Here is a 24,248-nt window from a genome sequence, read left to right as displayed (position 1 = left end):
ATTTCCTTAAAAACTGTTTTGGAGTCGGTTTACTTACCGTACCACATACCTATTCTTTTTCGGAGTCTGAAACATTCCGGAAAGTGTCCCTTATGTATTCCTCCGGGGTTACGGTTTCAATAACATTGGTTTCAACATTTATGGGATTACCTAAGATATAATGTTTGATTCTTTGACCGTTCACCACCTTCGGATTTGTGCCTTCGAAGTTGTTGATTTTTATGGCACCGGAACGATAGACCTCCTCGATAACGTAAGGACCTTCCCATTTAGAGAGAAGTTTTCCTTCAACCAATCTTAAACAATAGTTGTATAGCAATACATAATCACCTACATTGAACTCACGCTTTTGTATCCTTTTGTCATGCCATCTTTTAACTTTTTCTTTAAACAGCTTGGCATTCTCATAGGCTTGGGTTCTCCATTCATCAAGTGAGCTAATATCAAATAACCTCTTCTCGCCGGCAAGTTTTAAATCATAATTGAGTTCTTTAATATCCCAATATGCCTTGTGTTCTAGTTCGAGAGGTAATTGACATGCTTTTCCATAAATCATTTTATACGGAGACATACCCATAGGATTTTTATATGCAGTTCTATAGGCCCATAATGCATCATCAAGTTTCTTGGACCAATTTTTTCTAGATCTATTAACAGTCTTTTGCAAAATTAACTTGAGCTCTCTATTACTCGATTCTACTTGACCACTAGACTGTGGGTGATAAGGAGATGCAATTCTATGATTAACATCATACTTAGCAAGCATTTTACGAAAAGCACCATGAATAAAATGTGAACCACCATCAGTCATTAAATATCTAGGGACTCCAAATCTTGTAAAAATAACTTCTTTAAGCATTTTAATAGAAGTGTTATGATCAGCACTACTAGTTGGAATAGCTTCTGCCCACTTAGTAACGTAATCAACAGCAACTAAAATATGTGTATATCCATTAGAGGAAGGAAAAGGTCCCATATAGTCAAAGCCCCAAACATCAAATGGTTCAATAACGAGTGAATAGTTCATAGGCATTTCTTGACGTCTACTAATATTACCAATTCTTTGACATTCATCACAAGATAAGACAAACTTACAGGCATCCTTGAAGAGAGTAGGCCAATAAAATCAGATTGCAATACCTTATGTGAAGTTCTATCTCCAGCATGGTGTCCTCCATAAGCTTCGGAGTGACAATTGCGTAGGATATGTTCCTGTTCATGCTCAGGTACACAACATCTAATAACACCATCTACTCCTTCTTTATAAAGATGTGGGTCATCCCAAAAGTAATGCCTCAAATCATAGAAGAACTTTTTCTTTTGCTGGTATGTGAAACTAGGTGGTATAAACTTAGCAACAATGTAATTAGCATAATCAGCATACCATGGAGCTGTATGAGAAGCATTTATGACATTTAATTGCTCATCAGGAAAGCTATCATCAATAGGAAGTGGGTCATCAAGCACATTTTCTAACCTAGACAAGCTGTTTGCAACGGGGTTCTCAGCTCCCTTTCTATCAACAATATGTAAGTCAAATTCTTGTAGCAAGAGAACCCATCTAATAAGTCTAGGTTTAGCATCTTTCTTTTCCATGAGATATTTAATAGCAGCATGATCAGTGTGAATAGTTACTTTATAATCAACAATATAAGGACTGAACTTATCACAAGCAAATACAACTGCTAAGAATTCTTTTCTGGTAGCATAATTTCTTTGAGAATTGTCTAGGGTTTTACTAGCATATTGAACAATGTTTAATTTCTTATCAACTCTTTGCCCTAGAACAACACCTACAGCATAATCACTAGCATCACACATAATTTCAAAGGGTAAATTCCAATTAGGTGGCTGAACAATAGGTGCAGAGATCAATGCTTTCTTAAGAATTTAAAATGCTTCTACACAATCATCATAAAAAACAAATGGTATATCTTTTTTGTAATAAATTAGTCAGAGGCCGAGAATTTTTTGAGAAGTCCTTAATGAACCTCCTATAAAATCTGGCGTGACCAAGGAAACTTCTTATACCTTTGATGTCCTTGGGGCATGGCATCTTTTCAATAGCATCAACCTTGGCTTTATCAACTTCAATACCTCTTTCAGAAACTTTATGCCCCAAGACAATACCTTCATTAACCATAAAGTGGCACTTTTCCCAATTCAAGACAAGATTATTTTCTTCACATCTCTGCAAAACTCGATCAAGGTTGCTCAAGCAATCATTAAAAGAAGATCCATAGACGGAGAAATCGTCCATGAAAACCTCACAAATCTTTTCACAGAAGTCAGAGAATATAGCCATCATGCATCTTTGAAAGGTAGCAGGTGCTTTACATAGACCAAAAGGCATACGTCTATAAGCAAAAGTACCAAAAGGGCAAGTAAAAGTAGTGTTTGATTGATCTTTGGCTCACACAGGTATTTGAGAGAAACCAGAATAACCATCTAGAAAGCAAAAATGTGTATGTTTGGATAGTCTTTCTAGCATTTGATCGATAAAAGGTAAGGGGTAATGATCCTTTTTAGTTGCCTTATTTAATTTGCGGAAATCAATTACCATCCTATAACCTGTAATAATTCTTTGAGGGATCAATTCATCTTTATCATTAGGAACGACAGTAATACCTCCCTTCTTAGGGACACAATGGACAGGACTTACCCACTGACTATCAGCAACGGGATAGATTATACCTGCCTCAAGGAGCTTTAGTATTTCCTTTCTTACCACTTCTTTCATTTTAGGATTCAGCCGTCGTTGATGATCATGAACTGGTTTAGCATCTTCTTCCAAATTAATTTTGTGTTGACATAGAGTGGGACTAATGGCCTTAAGATCATCAAGAGTATACCCAATATCAGCACGGTGCTTCTTCAGAGTTTTCAATAATCTCTCTTCCTCATGCTCTGAAAGGTTAGCACTAATAATAACAAGATATATCTTTTTCTCATCAAGATAAGCATATTTAAGAGTATCAGGTAACGGTTTAAGCTCAAACACGAGATCACCCTTGGGTGGAGGAGGATCCCCTAGGATTTCAACAGGAAAATTGTGTTTCAGAATAGGTTCCTGTTTAAAGAATACTTCATCTATTTCCCTTCTTTCATTCATAAACATGTCATTTTCATGGTCTAGCAAATATTGTTCTAAAGGATCACTAGGAGGTACGGCAATAGAAGCAAGACCAATAATTTCATCCTTACTAGGTAATTCTTCTTCACGGTGTTGTCTACTAAATTTGGAGAAATTAAATTCATGAGTCATATCATCTAAACCGATAGTAACAACATCCCTTTTGAAATCTATGGTAGCATTAACAGTGTTCAGGAAGGGTCTACCAAATATAATGGGACAAAAGCTATCTTGTGGGGAACCAAGAACAAGAAAATCAGCAGGATATTTAGTTTTCCCACACAAGACTTCAACATCTCTAACAATTACCATTGGTGAAATAGTATCTCTATTGGCAAGTTTAATTGTGACATCAATATCTTCTATCTCAGCAGGTGCAATATCACGCATAATTTCTTTGTATAAGGAATAAGGTATTGCGCTAGCACTAGCACCCATATCGCATAAGCCATGATAACAATGATCTCCTATTTTAACAGAAATAACAGGCATGCCTACCACCTGTCTGTTTTTATCTTTAGCACAAGGTTTAGCAATTCTAGCAGTCTTATCAAGGAAATGAATAACATGCCCATCAATATTATCAGACAAGAGATCTTTAACAATAGCAATATCATGTTCAACTTTAATTTTCTCATGAGGTGTATAAGTTTTTAATATTGCTTTTACGAACCATAGTTGAAGCTTTAGCATGATCCTTTATCCTAACAGGGAAAGGTGGTTTCTCAACATAAGTAGTAGGAACAATAGGATCATTATAAGTGACAATCTTTTCTTCAACTTTAATAGGTGCAGCTACTTTTACTTCTATGGGAGGATGATATTTAAACCACTTCTCCTTGGGGAGATCAACATAAGTAGCAAAAGATTCACAGAAGAAGCTACTATCTCAGAGTCAAGTCCATATTTAGTGCTAAATTTACGGAAAACATCAGTATCCATAAAAAATGTAACACAATCAAACCTAGGTGTCATACCTGACTCCTTACCTTTGTCGAGGTCCCAATCTTCAGAGTTGCGTTTAATTCTTTCCAATAAATTCCATTTGAATTCAATAGTCTTCATCATAAAAGAGCCAGCACAAGAAGTATCAAGCATGGTGCGATTGCTATCAGAAAGTCGAGCATAAAATTTTTGAATAATCATTTCTCTTGAGAGCTCATGATTGGGGCATGAATATAACATTGATTTAAGCCTCCCCCAAGCTTGAGCGATGCTTTCTCCTTCGCGAGGCCAAAAATTATATATATAATTGTGATCACGATGAACAAGATGCATAGGATAAAACTTCTGATGAAATTCCAATTTCAATCGTTTGTAATTCCAAGACCCCATATCATCACATAGCCTATACCATGTCGATGCATCTCCCTTCAAAGATAAAGGGAAGACCTTCTTCTTAACAACATCTCCGGGTACACCTGCAAGCTTAAATAATCCACAAACTTCATCCACATATATTAGATGCTCATCAGGATGTTTTGTTCCATCTCCTAAAAAGGGATTAGCTAGCAGTTTTTCTATCATACACGAAGGAATTTCAAAGCAGACATTTTCATTTTCAGTAGGTTCAGTAGGTTGAGGAGCAACTCTTTGCTCTACTAGTCGGGGTGAAGATACCCTGAACAAGCCCCTCAGAGGATTACTTTCCATAGTAACAAGTGACAGTAAATTTCAGCACACTATATAAATTTTTCCTTACCAAATTACACCTACCAAAGGCGCTTCACTCCCCGGCAACGGCGCCAGAAAAGAGTCTTGATGACCCACAAGTATAGGGGATCTATCGTAGTCCTTTCGATAAGTAAGAGTGTCGAACCCAACGAGGAGCAGAAGGAAATGATAAGCGGTTTCCAGCAAGGTATTCTCTGCAAGTACTGAAATAAGTGGTAACAGATAGTTTTGTGATAGGATAATTTGCAACGAGCAACAAGTAACAAAAGTAAATAAAGTGCAGCAAGGTGGCCCAATCCCTTTTGTAGCAAAGGACAAGCCTGGACAAATTGTTATATAGAGAAAAGCGCTCCTGAGGACACATGGGAATATCCTCAAGCTAGTTTTCATCATGTTCACATGAATCGCGTTCGGTACTTTGATAATTTGGTATGTGGGTGGACCGGTGCTTGGGTACTATCCTTACTTGGACAAGCATCCCACTTATGATCAACCTCTATTGCAAGCATCTGCAACTACAACAAAAGTATTAAGGTAAACCTAACCATAGCATGAAACATATGGATGCAAATCAGCCCCTTGCGAAGCAACGCATAAACTAGGGCTTAAGCTTCTGTCACTCTAGCAACCCATCATCTACTTATTACTTCCCAATGCCTTCCTCTAGGCCCAAATAATGGTGAAGTTTCATGTAGTCGATGTTCACATAACACCACTAGAGGAGAGACAACATACATCTCATCAAAATATCGAACGAATACCAAATTCACATGACTACTAATAGCAAGACTTCTCCCATGTCCTCAGGAACAAACATAACTACTCACAAAGCATAAACATGTTCATAATCAAAGGGGTATTAATATGCATATAGGATCTGAACATATGATCTTCCACCAAATAAACCAACTAGCATCAACTACAAGGAGTAATTAACACTACTAGCAACCTACTAGCACCAATCCCAGACTTGGAGACAAGAATTGGATACAAGAGGTGAACTAGGGTTTTGAGAGGAGATGGTGCTGATGAAGATGTTGATGGAGATTGCCCTCTCCCGATGAGAGGAGCGTTGGTGATGACGACGGCGATGATTTCCCCCTCCGGGAGGGAACTTTCCCCGGCAGAACAGCTCCGCCAGAGCCCTAGATTGGTTCCGCCAAGGTTCCGCCTCATGGCGGCGGAGTTTCGTCCGAGAAGATCGCTTTTTTCTCATCGAAAGACCTCATATAGCAGAAGATGGCCACCGGAGGGCCACCAGGTTGCCCATGAGGTAGGGGCGCGCCCACGGGTGTAGGGCGTGCCCCCCACCCTCGTGGGCAGGGTGTGGCCCCCCTGGCGAACTTCTTCCGCTGAGTATTTTTTATATATTCTGAAAATGTCTTCCGTGAAGTTTCAGGACTTTTGGAGCTGTGCAGAATAGGTCTCTAATATTTGCTCCTTTTCCAGCCCAGAATCCCAGCTGCCGGCATTCTCCCTCTTTATGTAAACCTTGTAAAATAAGAGAGAGTAGGCATAAGTATTGTGACATAATGTGTAATAACAGCCCATAATGCAATAAATATCGATATAAAAGCATGATGCAAAATGGACGTATCATGAGGCAACACAGTGCTCTCTATAAAAGAGAACACCTTATGGAACAAAGACACTTACCATGCGCCTCTTGGGTGAACTTTTTCACCTGCTCCACCTTTGCTAGGCCACCAGTCAACTTCCCTTTTGTCTTTGAAAGTGCCTCGGATAGCTTATTATTCTTCGCACGAGTACCCCATCAACAATGGTATTGTTTAGTTCAACGTTCAAGCCTTGCTAGTACCATGATTGGTAGTTTCGTTTGTCCATGAACAAATAAAGAAATACAAGAATCTTCAAGATAAAACGAGCTCGGGTGGGGTCTTACCTGCTAGCCTTGCGACAGAACACCTACTGCTTGCTCAAAAACAGGGCGACGCTCCGAGGTACGCGTCCATCGAGCTCAGGACGGTGGTTCACGGTGCTTTTGACCTCGGATTTAGTGGCCGAGAAGGCCCCCGAGTCCTCGGACTGAGGAACTTTGGGAGCAACTGCCGAAGCATGTCATGCTTCTGCCTCTCTACTCGGGGTCACCGTCTCCTCGGCCTATGTGCCCGTCAATGTGGAAGAAGAAACGGACTGCCTGCAAATGATTAAAGGACTCACGACCTTGGGTGCCATTCTCATGGAATATTATGACGAGGAGGTTACCTGGGGATTGAGCGAGCATTTTCGCTTGCCCCCCTGACCCCACCAGTGCCCGAGCTCCTTGCGTCTCCTTCAAGGGATCCCCCTTGAGGGGCCGACTCTTCGCGCCGATATTTTGAACGTCATCCCTTTGGAGGAGAAGTCAGGGGACCATGGGCTTGAGGGCAAGGAGCTCGCTTTTGATTAGAGGAAGAAGGCTTTACCGACCAGGCCCGCCTTGTCCCCAGCATGTCAGGGGTAAGGACCTCCCTCGAGCCATCAAGGCTCTCCAGATAAAACTTCCTCCCTTCGTAAATAAGAGGCAGTTCCCCATCTTCATTAAAAACGGGGTCCTCCATGCTACCTCTTGAGCTTGCGTTGGTTTTTCCCTCGACGAGGAAAGGGTGATGCAGCAAAGTAGAGTAAGTATTTCCCTCAGCTTTTGAGAACCAAGGTATCAATCCACTAGGAGACAACGCACAAGCCACCGAATACATGCACAAACAAACACCAACTTGCAACTAATGCGACAAAGGGGTTGTTAATCCCTTCATGGTAATTTGCAAAGTGAGTGTAACATCCCAATTTTCAATTTGGCTGTTATGTAGATCATTCATATGCATTCATCATTTGTGCATTTTTTTAAAATTTGTTTTATTTGAATTTTGATCCTAGAAACCTTAAGCAACTCAAGGACCAATTGAGAGAGTTGGAGGTTTTCTCAAAAATCCATTTTTGAATTTCAAAATTGGCAAATTGGATCAAAGTGATTTATCAAAATATTTCCAATAATTTCAAATAAATAAAATAATGAGAGAAGATAACATGACTTCTTAAAAAACAACAAAGAAATGTTGGAAATTTAATTTTGAATAAAAATATATTTATTGGATTTTATTTGCGTGTTTAATTATTTTTATTAGTACAATAATGTTTGTTTTTATTTTTAGGCATTTAGGTCCGGAAAAATGTTCACATTAGTCCAAATATTATGAGGGAATTATGTGAAACTTTCTGAAATTTTAAAAATATTTTTTTATGTTTTTTGTATTTTTCGTCTCTCTGGATTTTTTTTTAAAAATAAGTTTCGCGACGACCGAACTAGGCCACGCCCAGCCCAGCCGGCCCAAGCGCGCGCCGCCTCCGTCTCCGAGCTCGGGACAGAGTCCCGAGCGGTCCCGTCGCCGCCGCCATGTCCGAGCCGGACGCCGCCTCACCGCCGCCTCTGCTTGCCCCTTCCCCAAGCCGCCGCATCCCTCCCCTTGTTTAAATACCCGCCTTCGGACCCCTCCTCTCTCCCCAACAGCAGCCGTCGCGCCGCGTAGCCTCGTTGCCCCGCGCCGCAACCATCGCCGCCTCACCGCCGTCGCCGGAGAGCCGCTGCCGCCGACGTCTAACTGCCCGAACTGGTAAAACTGCCACCCGGTCCGATCTGGTTTTCTTTTAGGGTTCAATTTTCGTTATTAGTTTAGTTATTTAACGAACGTTTTCTATTTAGGTAGTTTTAGCGAAAGTTTTCGTTCATTAGGTTTTCATAGCGGACGTTCGTCCGATAGATTTTCCTTTTTTCTATTTTATTTTTGGCAAGGGACCCATTCGTGAATATATTTTTCTTCGTAGATTAGCCCCTGATCTTTAAACCCTCGTAACTTTTTCCTCGCTTAGCCAAATCCAACGAAACCAACTCCAATTTCTTTGTTAGGATCCCCTCTACCCAGATAACCAACTTAAACATATTTTTGAAAGTTTAAATTTTGGTTTCAAACATATTTGAATTTGAACTTCTTTTGCTCATAACTTGAGTTTCGTAACTCCGATTTAGTTGATTATTTTTTGCAAATTGAAGCTCTTGATCTAAACTTTCTCTTAAGAACTAATCCACATAATTTTAATACTGTTGAAAATTGTTTTCTGTTCACAAGAGTTATTTGCCTGTTTTCGAAGTTTTCTGAGATCTTTTCTTCGAATCTTATGCTTGAGTGCTTATGTATTGTTGGGGATATTACCACTGGGTGTAAACCGGCCTACTTGGGCCGGGTTAACTTCATAGTGGTATAAGCAGGTGAAGGCCCAAGGCCTATAGTCGGTTTAGAATCTGTAGCTATAAAACCGACCTGATGTATAACTTGTATTGTAAGTTAGGAATAGAGAGATACCGACCGGGATACGAATATGAACCGGCTGGGACTCTATGGACCGATGGGCGTCACCCGTGTATATAAGGGGACGGCCCGGCGGCAGTTCAAAGGGGACAACCACAACTCGGGCCTAGGCGAAGCTTGTTTGCTCCCTAGCCATCGAGACCACATCAATTCCATCACAACTAGACGTAGGCTTTTACCTTCATCGAAGGGGCCGAACTAGTATAAACCCCACGTGTCTTTGTGTCCGACCCCTTCAAGTAAACTCGTAGCGATGGCTCCACGACTAAGTCCTTTCGCTAGGACATCTGCCGTGACAAATCCACGACAGTTGGCGCCCACCGTGGGGCTATCGCACGATGGTTTGACGATCTTGGAGGGCAAGCTCAAAGGACTCGAAGGCTATGTTGTGGGCCGGATGACCAAGAGTCGTCGGGGCAGGATCTACATCGATGATGCAGGATGGGGTCCTGAGGCCGATTCAATTGAGTATGGTTACCGGGTCCCCTTTGGCAGCGTACACGTCTTCATCGGCAAGATCGGTGAGCCTGGGCCTGAGCCGGACATCTACACCGACCCCGTCGAGACGGCTCAGCGTGCGAGATTTACTCAGGTTAAACCGGCCATGAAGCGTGCCTTCGTTGGAGTCATCTACGGAGGAGAGCGCGAGGACGAATCAGAGCACGATAGCGAGACTGTCGTCTATTCTGGCGACGAGTCCTCGACCGGAGAGACCGAGTCGCTATACCGGATGCAAGACGATCAGGTTAGGGGTTGTTCCGATGGCGACAGTATTCCGGACCCCCCAGGCCAGATCAACCGGGTTGGAATATTCATGGCTGGCACCCAGGTGGCGAATTATTCTTCGACTGCCGCAGCAATGCACTCCGGATCCGCAGCGGCAGCGGTAGCAGGGGCAGGAGGCCTTGTGCGCCCGCCGGTTCAAGTTCTATCTGATCTGTTTGATGCACTAGCCGCGCTTATGGCAGAGGATGACCCGGCGGATCAAGATGCTCATAATGCAGAAATCGCGAAGGTGAGAGAGCAGATCGTGCAAGCCAAAGCGGATCTGGCAGCAGAAAAAGACCGGATGGCCGCAGAGCGGGCCGCTTTGGATGCACAGGCCTATAAACTCATGCTTGACCAGAATGCATCACAGGAGGTTTTAAAGCGAAAGCACAGATCACGCCTGCCGTTAGGGTTTGACCCCCGAAATCTCTTTCACACTCCGGGAGCTAGACCCAGTAATCCACCGCGGTACCAGGAGACAAACTGGATTGAGGCGCCAGGGCCAGGAGCGACGGTCCAACCTCGCCTGATGGAGCCCCCTCACCAAAATATTGCGGTGCCTCCACCGGTCCAGACGCCCCCGGGTCATTATTCGAATCCTATGGACAACCTTGTTGCGGCCGCAGCACGGTTAGAGGCCATCCCAGTCGAAGGGGATTCTCCGCAAGCAGTAGAAACGCGCCGGGTTAAGGAGCTTCTCCGGACCGCGCTGATGCAGCAGGAGGCATGCTCATACAGCCGTGATTGGATTCATTCTACGCCCCGTCCGAGCCGGAGTTACAGCAGGCGCATAGATGAACCGGCCATATCAAGCAATGCGCACGGCCGTGAAGCGGCCCGTGGTGATGACCCGGCAGGTGGTGTTGCCGATGCTCGGGATGCGGTGAACCGGGCCCGGGCACAAAGGGAGGCCGAGTTAGCAGCACAGGATAATGCGGGCCAACTTACACCGGTTCGTTCTGCCGCCTTTGCCGGACCAGGAATCACATCCGCTCTGGGAGTGCCTTGCTTGATCCCTGCTTTACGTAGTGTGCGCCTGCCTAAAGATTTCAAGGGCCCACGCAAGGTGCCGAATTATACCGCTGATTTACCCCCTGAAGCGTGGATAGAGAGTTATGAGATGGCCATGGAAATGCTGGATCTAGATGAGGCTGCATGTGCAAAATATTTCACCATGATGCTCGAGGGCACGGCTCGTACTTGGTTAAAGAGCCTACCGCCCAATTCTATCAGCTCTTGGGCCTAGTTGCGGAGCCGGTTTATACAGAATTTCAAGGATACATGTAAGCAGCCCAAGTCCATAGTAGACCTGGCGGCTTGTGTCCAGGAAGAAGGAGAATCAACGACCCATTGGGTGCGCCGCGTTTCGGAAATTTTGCACTCGTCTGACAGGATTAATGCTGACTCTGCGGTCTTAACTCTGGAAGGCAACTGCCGGTTTGAGCCTCTAAAATTGAAACTGGGACGTATGAAGCGACTCCGTAATGACATGGGAACCCTCATGGCTGCCTTAGTGAAGTATGCCGATTCGGACAGTACCAAGGATCCCGAGCTTAATGATAATGAAGCAGGGAAGGGAAAGAAGGATAGCAACTCCAAACAGCAGCAGAATAAACTAGCGGGTCATGGAAACGGAGGCAAGCGCAAGGCGGACGGCAGCGTGGACTTTGTGGCCAACACTAACGCACAGGACAGGGGGCAGCGGCGCAGAGGTAAAGCGGCAAATCATAACGGGGCTCCCAATCCTAATGCAAGCCGTTTGAACTATTTGTTGAATCAGCCTTGCCCAAAGCACGGGATGAAGGAGGCACCGGCTAGCCATCTTTGGAAAGATTGCTACATCATGCAGGAGTTCAAGAACTCTAATGCTTTCCGGTATGATCACGGATCAGGTGGCGGTTCAGGATCCGGTTTCAGCGGGCCGGATCACGATGGGGTTTCCGGTTCAGGACGTAATCAGGGCGGTCACAACTACCAGAATAATCAGAATGGCGAGCAGCAGCAGCAGCAGTCAGGCTATCAGAGCCAGCCAAAGCAGTTGAGCAATGGGCAATACCATGTCTTCACAACGAGCTTGGATAAGCGTGACCGAAAACTCCACCAACGAGCGGTGAATTCTGTTGAACCGGCCTTACCGCGTTACTTACGCTGGTCAGAGCAGCCCATCCTGTGGAGCAGAGAAGATCACCCGCCCCGGGTTGATAATCCGGGTCAGTTAGCATTAGTGGTGGACCCTCAGGTGGGGGGTTATAAATTCACCAAGGTACTCATGGATGGAGGAAGCAGTATTAACATACTATATTATGAGACATTCAGGCGCATGGGACTGACAGACAAGGATCTCAGACCGTCGAACACGGTGTTCCATGGTGTTGTGCCAGGCAAATCTGCATATCCTGTTGGTAAAATAGCTCTAGATGTGGTTTTTGGAGACGAGCACGACTCCCGGTCAGAAAAATTGAGCTTCGAAGTGGTGAAGATCCAAAGCCCGTATCATGCCTTGTTTGGGCGACCGGCTTATGCCAAGTTCATGGCGCGGCCTTGTTATATCTACTTACGGCTCAAGATGCCGGGTTACAAGGGGACGATAACGGTTCACGGGAACCGTAGGATCGCTTTGGAATGCGAAGAGGGTGATGCGGCTTACGCAGAGTCGGTCTATGCCACGGAAGAGTTGAAGTATTATAAGGACAATGTCGATCCATCGGATATGACCCCTTTAAAGAAGCCAACTACAGAGCATGATTCAGATCTGAAGTTCAAATCGGCAGCTGAGACCAAGCTTGTTGACTTCGTGCCCGGCGATTCATCCAAGCAGTTCACTATCAGTGCCAACCTGGATCCCAAATAGGAAAGCGCGCTCATCGAGTTCATCCGTGAGAATCGAGACATTTTTGCATGGAAGCCGTCTGACATGCCAGGTGTACCGAGGGAACTCGCTGAGCACACTCTTAATGTGGATCCTAAGTATAAACCGGTGAAACAGTTCCTCCGCCGGTTTAACGAAGAAAGACGCAAAGCCATTGGAGAGGAAGTGGCCAGGCTTTTAGCAGCTGGTTTTATTATTGAGGTGTTCCATCCAGAGTGGCTTGCTAATCCGGTGTTAGTTCTTAAGAAAAATGGCACTTGGCGTATGTGTGTGGATTATACAGATCTTAACAAAGCCTGTCCGGCAGACCCTTTTGCTCTCCCCCATATTGATCAGATCATTGATGCCACGACGGGTTGCGAGCGTTTGAGTTTTTTGGATGCATACTCTGGATATCATCAGATCAAGATGGCGGTTAAGGACCAGGAGAAAACAGCATTCATTACTCCCTTTGGAGCCTTCTGCTATGTATCTATGCCCTTCGGGCTCAAGAGTGCCCAAGCCACCTATCAACGGTGTGTACAGAATTGCCTGCATGAGCAGATCGGCCGCAATGTGCACGCATATGTGGATGATATTGTAGTAAAATCAAGGCAGAAGGAGACACTGGTGGATGATTTGAAGGAGACCTTTGATAACTTGCGAGCTTACAGGATGATGCTTAATCCGGCCAAGTGTGTTTTTGGTGTTCCAGCAGGCAAGTTACTGGGTTTCTTGGTGTCTAACAGAGGAATTGAGGCTAATCCGGAGAAGATTACGGCTATTACATCTCTAGCTAAACCGGAGTGTATCAGCGATGTTCAGCGTTTGGCGGGCCGAATCGCTCTGAGCCGGTTTATCAGCCGCCTCGGGGAGAAGGCTATCCCTTTGTACCAAATGCTGAGGAAGACAGACAATTTCGTCTGGAGTCCAGCTGCTGACAAGGCATTTGAGGATCTGAAGCGGCAGTTAGCCAATCCGCCTGTTCTTGCAGCTCCGGTCGACAAGGAGCCGCTATTATTATACGTACCGGCTAATGCTCGGGCAGTTAGCGTGGCTATTGTGGTAGAGCGCAAAGAGGCAGGCAAGGAATATCCGGTTCAGCGGCCGGTTTATTATATCAGTGAGGTGCTGATTGAATCCAAGCAAAGGTATCCGCATTGGCAGAAGCTGGTCTATGGGGTTTTTATGGCCAGTCGGAAGTTGAAGCAGTATTTTCAAGGGCACCCCATCACAGTGGTCAGTTCAGCTCCCTTGGGTGATATTATACAGAATCGGGAGGCGACTAGCCGGATTGCCAAGTGGGCTATAGAGCTGGGGCCGCACGGACTGAAGTACGTGCCTCGGACGGCAGTGAAGTCTCAAGCACTTGTTGATTTCATCAATGATTGGACGGAATTACAGGCACCAGAGGAGAAGCCGGATCACACATATTGGACTATTCATTTTGACGGATCCAGGCAATTGGAAGGCTTGGGGGCTGGAGTCGTATTAACTTCCCCACGAGGTGATAAGTTTTGTTATGTTCTCCGCTTAATGTTCCCTTGTACTAATAATGCAGCTGAGTATGAAGCCTTGCTCCATGGTCTGCGGATGGCTAAAGAGATGAATTTAAGCCGGGTTAAGTGTTTTGGTGACTCGGACCTAGTGGCTCAATAGGTGTCTGGCACTTGGGATTCTAAAGACCCGCTCATGGCTGCGTATCGTCGGGAAGTGGATAATATTGCAGGTTGTTTCAAGGGTTATCAAGTGGATCATGTGGACCGTCGGAAGAATGAAGCGGCGGATGCTTTAAGCCGGTTGGGCTCTCAGCGTAAACCGGTCCCGCCTAACGTCTTTTTGGATGTGTTGCACAATCCGTCAGTCAAGCTCCCAGGTGAAGCGGATTTAGCTATTCCTGATCCGGCGTCTCAATTGGTGGCAGCCCTGCGTGTTATTCCGGATTGGACGGTTCCTTATCTTGTGTACATGACAAGGGGGGAGTTTCCAGAGGATGAGATTCTGGCCAGGCAGATAGTCCGGTGATCCAAGTCTATGACAATTGTCAATGGTGAATTACATCATTGCAGTGTATCAGGGGCGTTTCAACGTTGTGTTTCTCCTGAGGAAGGCTGTGAAATCTTAAGAGAAATCCATGAAGGGGATTGTGGGAACCACGCCGGTTCAAAGTCTCTGGTTGCAAAGGCGTTTCGTCACGGGTTCTACTGGTTGACAGCACATGCTGACGCGGAGGATTTGGTTAAACGGTGTGATGGATGTCAGAAATTTTCAAGGCGTGCTCATGTGCCGGCGCAGGAATTGAGGATGATCCCAATAACATGGCCATTTGCAACTTGGGGGCTAGACATGGTTGGACCTTTTAAAAGATCCAAGGATAAGAAAACTCACCTTTTGGTGGCAGTTGATAAATTTACCAAGTGGGTTGAAGCGGAGCCTGTCAGCAAGTGTGATGCAGCAACAGCGGTACAGTTCATCAAGAAGGTGATTTTCCGGTTTGGTTTTCCACACAGTATCATTACTGATAATGGTACCAATTTATCCAAGGGTGCTATGAAGGAGTTCTGTGAACGTGAGCACATCCGACTTGATGTGTCGTCAGTAGCACACCCCCAGTCCAATGGACAGGCAGAACGAGCTAATCAGGAAATCTTGCGAGGCATCAAACCCCGGCTTTTGGTCCCATTGCAAAGAACACCAGGATGTTGGGTTGAAGAGCTGCCATCTGTATTATGGAGTATCAATACTACGCCAAACCGGTCCACAGGATACACGCCATTTTTCATGGTCTATGGAGCAGAGGCAGTTCTCCCTAGTGACATCCGGCACAATTCGCCTCGTGTGGCAGCTTATGTTGAGGCAGACAATGAGACAGCACGACAAGATGCTTTGGACCTATTGGACGAAGAGCGTGATATAGCGGCTGCCCGTTCGGTGATTTACCAGCAAGATCTTCGTCGCTATCACAGTCGCCGGGTTAGAACCAGAACTTTTCAAGAAGGAGATTTGGTGCTTCGATTCATCCAAGATCAAACGGATATGCACAAGTTATCCCCACCTTGGGAGGGACCTTTCGTAGTCAGCAAGAATTTGCACAACGGGTTGTATTATCTGATTGATATTCGAGAGCATCAAGACTCACGTACATCAGAAGAGGAGACCAACAGACCATGGAATATAGCTCATCTTCGGCCTTACTATACTTGAGCCATTGGCTCTATCTATGTACATATCATGACAATGTATATATTATCTTTGATATATCAAACCGGAGCCTCAGCTGAAGCGGGGTCTCTGTCTTTCTCATCTTGCGAGGTTACACGGAGTGGTTCTGTCTAAAGCGGCCTCCGGTTTACCCCTTGACATTTGTTTTTATATCACTGGGGGCTTTGGTCGTGTCCGAACCAACGAACACCCTTTGATAGGCGACAGCCACCAGATCATTTGGGGACTTGGTCAAGTCTGAACCAGTAACGCCTCTTGGTCGGCCTAAGGCCACAAAATCACTTGGGAGCATGGTCGGGCCCGAGCCATTGCTACGCCTCTTGATTTGGCATATATGCCACGAGTCATTTGGGGACCTGGCTGACTTGAATCATTGTCACCCCTATTGGGGGCCTTGATCCTGTCCGACCATGGTAATGCCATCTGAACAGCTCAATATAGCGTATTTTTGCGAATGGGTTTTATCATTACTTTCGTTTTCCATGTTGTTTTCATGGTTTGTTCGTTTTTTGCTTTTGTTGGATTTCTTTATGTCAACAAGCATATTTTTTCCGGTTCAGCCAATGATTTTTGATTCCCCTTCTAATCCGGAGGAGTCTACCCGGTTTACCTTTTCCCTGTTAACATCATGGAGTAATCAGGGGGCTCGTATTAAGTCAGTACGGTTTGTACGGGGGCTACTTTCCCCTTTTTGACGGTAATGGTTTATAAAACCACCGCTTCAGGCTTGGTTAAGCCAGCTTTATACCCAAGCATGGCAGGTATTTATGTATCGTATATTTGTTATATTTCTGATACACATATCAAGATCATAATCCGGCTGACGGTATAACCGCTACCGAAGTTCAAATTTTTCTGATTGCAGGAAATATGAATTAAAGTTTTTTCAAGCAAAAGCTTCAGTACTTATGCACGAAGGCATATCCCAGGCAGAAGTTTTAACTATCCTATTACAAGGCAGCATGGTGCCCAAACAAAATCATTGTTTTTGTAGAAGGATGTTGCAAATAGCACTTCAAACCGGCTTCCGGTTCAAGCCTGCTCCTCGTCATCCGCCGCTTCAGCTTCCTCGTCTCTACCCATTGGCTGGAAATCAATAGTGGTCCACTCGATTCCCATTAAAGCTTGGAAAACAGCTTCTTCATGGATCAGGGAAGACGGTTCAATATCAGGGGCGTAAGTGTGCTTACGGATTGGAGGAATCAGATTCTCCGCTTCAACAGTTGGGGCAGGCACTCGCTTGTTTTGATTATTATATTGCGCTTGATAATGCGTCAAATCTGCCTCTTCAGCTAACTGGCAAGCCAGAGGGCGTACTGCACGGTTTATGGCCCTTAAATCTTCTTCGTTGAACTCAGAGCCATCTTCTTTCAGACTGGGATAGCCTTGAGCTGCTTCCACAGGATCAAAGTCGGGCACCCATGCCTTTGCCCGGATTAAGGCATTGATGGCTCCGGTTCGGGCAGCGGATTTTTTCAGCTCCTCAATCCGGGCTGGAAGCATTGACAACTTGCTAAGAGTGTCCTGGATTAAAGAGGGCGTCGGGTTGTTGTGAGAAGCTGTGCTGATGATCCGTTGGGCTCCAGTGTACAATTGTTCTACCAAGGTGTAGGCAGCTTTCAATTTCTTCCGCACATCATTTCCTAAGTGCCCAATACGTGTGCCTACAAAAGTATTGGAATGGTCTCAAACCGGACTTACGATACAGCAGATTCAAATTTATCACAGAAGTTACAAGGAGCTTACCAAAGATAGCAGCAGTCATGGAGTATATTTGCCGCTGTACGGCCGTCAGTTCATCTACCACCGGTTTAAGGGCCGCTTCAGCATTTTCTGCTCTTTTGGTTAAACCGGCCTTCTCAGTGGCCCAGTCAGCTCGCTCTTTCTTAAAACTTTGTTTCAGCCGTTCAGCAGTGCTCAAAGCGCTGGTTAATTCTTCCTTGGCTTTATCTGTTTCAGCTTGCTGGGTCTTCAGAGCCTCCTGCAAATCGGCAATCCGGTCCTCCTTGATTTTAATCTCAGCCTGCATACAGATGACATTTTAAAGCTTTTCACAGTCGAGACAAGAAATTGAAGTATCAACCACATAATAAAGTTATATGCCTGATACTTGGGGGCTAATGTACCTTCAATTTTTTGTATATTGCTCAAATACAAAGTCCCAAGCTCAATACAAGTATTCAACTTGGCACTTGGGGGCTAATAGCTATTTGATCAAGTTCTGTTCTAAGGACAACTTTTTATTTTTTAGCCCTGGTTTGCTTATGCTAAACCGGCCCTCGAGGGTTATGCCGACGGGTTTCAAAAAATATATATTCAGGATCAAGTCCCGGTTTGACCAAGGTCACAAACCGGCCCTTGGGGGCTACCGGGATGAATGCAAGGGCAGAAAAGAAAGAAGGAATTTACCTCAAATTTATCCCTCATCATTTTGACCAGGCCAGCTTCACAGTCACGGCTAGTGTAAAGCCGGTTCAAATAGCCAGAGTGAAGATCTTGAGCATTCAAAGCAGCATATGTTTCTAATTCAACATCCCATTTTCCTTTATTCAAAGGGGAAGAATCCTCTTTCATGGTATGCCTGGTAAGGGTGGCAGGATTCCCGGGTTCAGAGCGGCCTACACCGGTAATTACAACATCATCATCTTTTGACTCGCCGGTTTGGGTTGGTGCGGCCGTTTTGTCAGCACGAGTGTGGGATTTCTCAATCTGGACAGAGCTGGCAGGCGGATCAGCAGACGCTGGAGTATTAATAAGACCTTTTTCAGGGATAATGTTGTCTTGCAGAGGAGGATCATTGGGGATATCTTCAGAAGTAAACATTTCACGATCCGGCACTTGGTCATGTTCTGGGGCCATATTTTCTTCAGCCGCTTTATCCAGGCGGGCCTTCTTGCTTGGTTTCGGTTTAGCCCTGGAAGAAAAGATAAAAATTAAGGAAAAATGTAAACCATTGCGCAGCATACTGGAAGGATATGTTCGGTTTAACTTGCCCAGCAACTGTTTTCAAAGGTGGTAGCTGGGTGGCCGACGATTCACCAGATGAGGAATGAGAAGTGACCTGATAATCGGAGTCGGATGGATTAAGAGGTTGACGGAAGAAACCCGCTTTATGATTTAAATCAATAAAAAGGTCGGAGACCTCGGAGCGGCGTTTTCGAACCGGACTGTTTGGTAAACCGGCAGAGGTAACTACCTGGCCACTGTGCCGGGTTGTGCGGCGAGCTTCATGTTGCTGAGTCTTCATAAGAAATTGGGAATCCAGATAAGCAAGAGGATGAGAAAATTTAACTTTCCGGTTTGCCCGGCGAAATTTTGGCAAAGGCAAGATTTCTGAATCGGAAGAGAGAATAGTTACCTCAACGAAAACCGCATTGCTGGCTTCAGCGTCATCCTGACAAACATCATCATCAATAAGGCGTGTAAAAAGTAAGCCAAGTGAATCAAGTTCTACCTCAAGATCCGGATTACCCACATCATCATCATCAATGGTTGGGTCAGATGAAGCGGTGGTTTTTCTCTTATGAGCTGGTTTCTTGACAACCTTGGTCTTGGGCCGGGTTGGCCGTCCTGCCTTCTCCGTTTTGTCTTGAGGAAGTTTCTTACTCCAGAACGGATTATCACCCTGGATCAGCAGCAATTAAAACGTTGTACATATAAAATAGTAACTCGGTTCAACAATAGAGCAATTGAAATATTACCGCTGGCGGTTTGTTGGTGGTGCAGTAAGGAAGCAGACCGGTTTGAGCACAGAGGTGCTCCGGTTCATTCAGCATCTTCTTCACAGATTCTGTGACTTCGTCCTCAGGGAGTTGGATTTTAGTGTGTCGGAGTGGGTCATCGATAGTATCAGTATACTCACACATCAAATTTGGGCGCCGGCTTAGAGGCAAAATACTCCATGATATCCAGCAGCGTGCAAGGTCTATTCCTGTTAAACCGTTGGCCATGAAGGCCCGGAGCTTGGACAGTTGAGGAGCATATTTAATTCTCTCCTTAGCGCTTAGCCTTTGTGGAAAAGGGTGAGTGTTGCTGAGCCGTTCCGGACGGAAGCCAGGCAAGGGATTTTCATTATCAGGAGATGTATCCTTGCAATAAAACCAAGTTACGTTCCATTCCTTGGGGTGAGTATGGAGTTTGACGTGAGGGTAGGTGATTTCTTTCCTCTTCTGAATGGCCATACCGCCCAGTTCGGTATTAGGGCCGTCAGTGAATTCAGTACGACGGTTCAGATGAAAGAGATCTCTAAATAACTCGACGGAAGGCTCCTCTTGAAGGTATGCCTCAGAAAGTACTTGAAAGTGACATAGATTGGTGACAGAGTTGGGGCCAATATCCTGTGGACGGAGTTGAAAGTTGGCTAACACATCCCGATAAAATTTGGAGCCGGGCGGTTTGAAGCCCCGGGCCATATGATCTGTGTAGACCACGACCTCTCCTTCCTGGGGTGTAGGAGGACATTCATCTCCAGGAACCCTCCAATGAATCGTGTCTTTGCTATCCAAAGCGCCAATCAAGACTAGATCGTTCAGCTGTGACTCTGTGACACGGGAGGGAACCCAGTTGCATTCGTACACTTGTTTGGCCATGACAAGATCTACAAGAAATAAATGATCCGGTTCAAGAACATGCCGGATAAAACGGTGTTGATCTAATTACGGTAAACCGGAGGCAGTACCCATATACCGGTCTTCTACAACGCAGCATCATATGGATTCTGGCGGTTCAACCAGGGGACTAATGACATATATACCGGTCTGGCAATTTTTTCTCTATGGTGAAGTTAAACCGCCTGGCCTAAGCATCGGAAGCAATCGAAACTATGGATAACTAGTTATGCAGAAACAAGTTTCACAAAATTATGTTACAGCCACGGATCTACAACAAGCTCATAAAAACAGGAAATATTTCGAAGACTAAGACGGAAACAGAAGTGAACCATTGAGCGGATAGATGCGGGAGATCTATGAGCTTGGATGAGAAATGGTAAGCGGATGCTAAAGGGATCGCTACTAAACACAGCAAGAGTTCACAGATGCATTCAAGATCAGAGAGCAGCTATGAACGCGCGATGAACATAGAAAGAACATGGAACCCTAAGAATAGATCTAGGTTAAGAGGGAGAGAGAACTTACCAGGAACGGAGAGGATGCGGAAAGACGCCGCGACACTCTGGTACGTACAGGTTGATGCAGCGGCCTAAGACGAGGCAGAGGTCGGCGGTGGTGGCGGAGCTCCAAAGCCGGCAACGTGAGGAAGAAGAAGAAGGGACGAAGGGGAAGAGAAAACAAATGACCCTTCGGTCTTATTTATAAGGCAACTGAGCTAGGTTAAACGCGCGAATCCAGGAGCTGTCATTAAGAGGGCGTTATGAATTTCATAATGACGTCATGCCGGTTTATAGTAGCCAAAGTTGATGACGTCATGCCGGTTTACAGCAATCAAACATGATGACGACATGAAGATTTGCCAATTAACAGAAGACATCCAAGACGCAAGATGGTGTGAAGGATTGACATGAACCAGTTCAAATCAATCTGGGGCCTAATGTTGGGGATATTACCACTGGGTGTAAACCGGCCTACTTGGGCCGGGTTAACTTCATAGTGGTATAAGCAGGTGAAGGCCCAAGGCCTATAGTCGGTTTAGAATCTGTAGCTATAAAACCAACCTGATGTATAACTTGTATTGTAAGTTAGGAATAGAGAGATACCGACCGGGATACGAATATGAACCGGCTGGGACTCTATGGACCGACGGGCGTCACCCGTGTATATAAGGGGACGGCCCGGCGGCGGTTCAAAGGGGACAACCACAACTCGGGCCTAGGCGAAGCTTGTTTGCTCCCTAGCCATCGAGACCACATCAATTCCATCACAACTAGACGTAGGCTTTTACCTTTTTCGAAGGGGCCGAACTAGTATAAACCCCACGTGTCTTTGTGTCCGCTTTAACCCCTTCAAGTAAACTCGTAGCGATGGCTCCACGACTAAGTCCTTTCGCTAGGACATCTGCCGTGACAAATCCACGACATGTATGCTATTGTTTGTCTACGGTAGATGTTCCAGAGTGCGAAGCTTGTTACTACGAATCTCTAGGGTTTACCAAACATCAGCAAGGCAAGTTACACTTTGATCATACCCTTTATTACCCAGTTTTTATGCATTAGTTACACCCTCAAAGATTTCATGAGTAGGATTGGGAACATGTGGTTATTTCTATGTAGTTGATGAGGTAGGAACCTAATACCTTTGATCACCCTGGGAATATACGTTATGCTCATATTGCTTAGCCATGCTAGTAGACGGGGATTGGTATGTGAGAATCATGCAAGTTGTGAGGGATAATAACTAAGGGGAAACTTAAGGTGGCTACTTTAATACACATCTGGGTGGATTGGTTGTGGGAACCTTGGGAATCCAGTGTTGTCCTAGGAAATCCCGGGGTACCCGTGTGATCATCCTATGGAATGCCACCCAGGCTCAAAGGGATCATAAGATTATTCATGCTCAGAAACTTTTGTGTGCAGCCACAAGCCATTATGGGCTCTAGCATAGTTGAGTAAGTTGTGGGAATCCTTTCCATGATGGGCTAGCAGATGTAGGGGAATTGTAGGTGTACTGGCCTATCTATCGGTTAAGGGGAGCTCTTCAGAAAGGCTATGTCTCGATTTTCCGATCGTGGATGTGGTCGAGTCTTATGGGGAAAAGTGCGCAAACCTCTGCAGAGTGTACAAACAAATCATGATTTGCCGTGTCCCCGAAATCACTCAGTTTTGCCGTGGAGTTGGATGGAGTCATTTATCTTTAAAGCTTCCGCAGTTATTTTTATTAGATGGCCTTCGGCCATATTATTGTAATAAATACTCTTTATGAGGACCTCGATGTAATAAGTGTGTGATTGAACTCTGTTATAATTCCTCGAGTACTGTGTGTGTCAGCATACCGATCCACGGATGACACTTAAGCACAAAGACTTCGATCCATTGGGATCGGGTTTGCTACAAGATGGTATCAGAGCACACGCTGACTATAGAACGCGGCCACTAGGAAAAGCCACAGGATACTCTTATCTACTCATTTCTAATTCTTCTCTATTTCTACCCTATAGATGTCGGACCCCAGGAACAAGTTCACTCAGCCTAATGACGACACTCCTTTCGGATGACACTTGAAGGAAGTCACTAAGTACCTGAACATCAGCATACCAAGCTTCACCGGAACCTTCACTGCAACTTTACCAGAAGAGGAGCGTTGGACGATTCAAGTTCGTGTTCCTGGAAGGACTTTTGCACCAACTACCGAGCCCATCGAGTTTTCCTTTGATGCACCAACCTGGAGCTTAGGAAACAGCATGGCCGCCCACATCACCATTGGACGCATAAGCGATGTGTACAACAAGGATCTTAAAGACACCGTCTACCAGATATGTGGACGTCGGGATGAGCAATGGGAGATGATTCGTACCAGGAAGGATGGATCTATTGCAGCCTACATACAGGAGATGAACCAGCACATTCGTCGATATGAGAATCAGATGTGCGCTAACATGATAGATACCAAGAAGGTGATGACCCGGAATATGGAGCTAGAAGAGGAACTCAAGGCAACTTGTGATGGATACAAAGAGGAAATTGTTGTGCTACTGGAGCAGAATGAAGACCTGAGGAAGAAGATAGGAATATCTGTGGTGAAATCAGAACCTGAAGTGGACATTCATTCTGAAGACTACATCATACTAGATGACACAGACACCGACAATGATGATGAAGAAGATAGAGATGATGAGGACAGTGATGATTTTGAAGACGAAGATGGAGCTGATATTATGGAGTCTTCCACCGATCAAAATTTCTAGTCAACCACCATATTATTATTAGAATCCTTCCAAGTAGTTAGAAATCATTCGTGAGATCTTGTAATAGTAGCTTAGATCGATTGTATGAATCTTGTTTGAATTGAGTGGTGTGGATTGAATATGTTTGTTTCATGTGCATATGGGTAGTGAAATCTCTCATTAGACACTATTCTATTTTGTTCTCACCCCTCTAACCTATCAGATGCCTCCGAGACATGACCCCGAATTCGTTTTCCCGCCGGAGCTCACCCAGTTGATCCAACAGTAAAATGCCTTGATGCAGTTGCTTGTCCAGAACCAAGACGACGACGACAACAACAACAACAACAACAACAACGACGACGACGACGACGACGACGACGACGACGACGACGACGACGAC

The sequence above is a fragment of the Triticum dicoccoides genome, chromosome 1A (assembly GCF_002162155.2).
Source record: "Triticum dicoccoides isolate Atlit2015 ecotype Zavitan chromosome 1A, WEW_v2.0, whole genome shotgun sequence".
NCBI lineage: Eukaryota > Viridiplantae > Streptophyta > Magnoliopsida > Poales > Poaceae > Triticum > Triticum dicoccoides.
This window is presented reverse-complemented; position numbering follows the sequence as displayed.